Below are 2465 nucleotides of genomic sequence, written 5' to 3'. Positions count from 1 at the left end.
AAGTTGGAGCCTCACTCAGACATCCACTCAGGCATTAAAATCAGATAGATGAGGTGTGCAACAAATACCAACAAAAAAAAGAAATGTAGGATACTATATGGCAAATGTTTATCACTGCATGTATTGCACATAGACTATGCTGAGACCTAGATAACATTTGACACTCTTCCAATTTCCTCTGCCAGCTTTGATATAAATGGATGTGGAAGGAATGTGAATAGACTTCTCGGAGGTCAGCATTTGCTGGAGTCAATGCCAGTTAAATCATAATCTCAAGGCTATTTGTGACCCAGACTGGATTCCTTACGGGAACTCCACTGGTGGTATAACCCAAATGTGTGTCAGCAGGTCCCCGATTCAAAACCTCAATATGTAACTGTTTATGGGCTTTTGGACACGAGAATGCCAGGTTTACATTGTATCCAATGATCACCACCGCTAAGTACAGTGGGAAAACACAACTGGAATGTTCATAGTAACGGATGGATAGGGTGCATTACTAAAACTTTATAACTCATGAATAAGCCATTATAGATGCTTATAAATTATCATAAATATTCTAAATGCTTATGAATTGTAATTCTTAATGTATTTATTAATGCTTAAAATGGTATAATAACTTAATTTAAAAAAAGCTTAAAGCTTTCTGATTCTTATAGATGGTTATGCATGTTTAAACGTTAAAACATGTTTATAAATAATTAAATACTTGTTTATTAATTGTTTTATTGTTTTTCATGAAAGTTATTATAAAGTGTTACTGCTGCCAAACTCAAGTAGGTAAGACATTATTTAGGACCGGTAAGGCAAGTAATTAGGACAGGTAAAGCAAGATTCAATTCACAATGAGTTCACAGTGTGGGAAGCCAATGTGTGTGACAATTTGGGAAGGCATGTCCTTTTTACTTTGACAGTAAAAGTCATGCTACAATATAATGACTCATCATCTGACTGGTAGCATTTTTCAAAACACCTGAAACAGCTTTTTCCTGCAATCTATAGCCATAACCATTATGCCTAATTCAACGTCAGAAATATGGTTATCTACGCATACCTCTTTACCTGTTCAATTGTAATTTAAACCAAGTATTTTTATGCATATCTAAGCATACCTATTGAGCTGTCTGTATCCTCCTGACTGGTGTTTTCTTATTTTTAAGAAACCAAATATGCTTCTCTGCTTAAATCTGGGTAAAAGATTGGAAGGAATGTGAGTCTTATTCAGTACATTTAGTAATTGCTACTCTAACTTGATACCTAGTTATTAGGTTGGGAGATTTGGGGAACATATCTAGCTGGCTAACTAAAGCCCACTTCATAAAATTGCTAGGTGGCTAGTATTACAAAGAAATAACAAAACTTTGTTTTATTTATTCATCAAGAAGGAATCAATAGGCCACATATCTTAAATGAAGTTCAGTAATTAATGAAATTATTGAAAAAGTAAAAAACAGGATACATCTAAGGGGGCATGTGCCTTTGTGCCCCCTATGGGCATGACGCCACTGTGACATGCATAATTGACCCTTCGCTAAGCCCCTCCCCAGAATTCCGTGCAACCAATCGCAGCGCTCCAATGGATAGCAACTGTTGTTGAGCCTCGGACAAGCTCACGTTTTAAAAACATGGAAAGCCATTGAGGGCATTGAAAAGTTTTCATTCCAAAACGAATTGTTTGAATGGCTAAATAATTGAACAGTGCACCAGATGTACTTGCTACTGTGATTCCTGAAATGCAAAGCCTGTTGGAGTATTTTTTAAATCCGAAATTATACTTTTGTTACATTGTATGCTAGCTAGCTCAGTCTTATTGACCAACCAACCTTGGTAACGCAGACAGTTAATATAACTTGTTTTTTCAAAATGTATGTTAGCTAGCTAAGTTAGCCATGTTATGAATACAACTCATCTGATGTCGACATCAGGATACGATGAGAGCACTAGTTTACTCCAAAAGTGGTTAGTAACTTTGGTTGCATGCTCATTGACAGCGGGCAGTGCATTGAGCCATCCAGTGGCTACCCACACTACAACCTTAATCCTACCAGGTTCCCGTGAAGCAATTGTAATGACCGTCCACCACAACATACCATAGTCTCCTGATTAGCAAGGGGTAGTCTGTGTTTAATTTCATTGTGTGTTAAAAACACAACTTGAGATCATTGTGAGGAGATTTTGCCAGTGGTTTGTATGGGGAAATGTATGGAAGCCCATTGCTGCTATTCACCAAAAATGTAAATGTTAATAGTATCTCGAAATTCAAAATTAGTATCTCGAAGTTAAGTTAATATCTAAAAATGTCGAGATATTAACTTGGAATTTCGAGATAGTAACTCGAAATTATGAGATAGGAGAACATACACTACCAGTCAAAAGTTTTAGAACACCTACTCATTGTCACAGTGGCTGATGTGGATGTGGTGGAGGAGTCACACGCAGGACACAGAAGCTAAGTCCAACCGACT

The sequence above is a fragment of the Coregonus clupeaformis genome, chromosome 10 (genome assembly GCF_020615455.1).
Source record: "Coregonus clupeaformis isolate EN_2021a chromosome 10, ASM2061545v1, whole genome shotgun sequence".
Lineage (NCBI taxonomy): Eukaryota > Metazoa > Chordata > Actinopteri > Salmoniformes > Salmonidae > Coregonus > Coregonus clupeaformis.
This window is presented reverse-complemented; position numbering follows the sequence as displayed.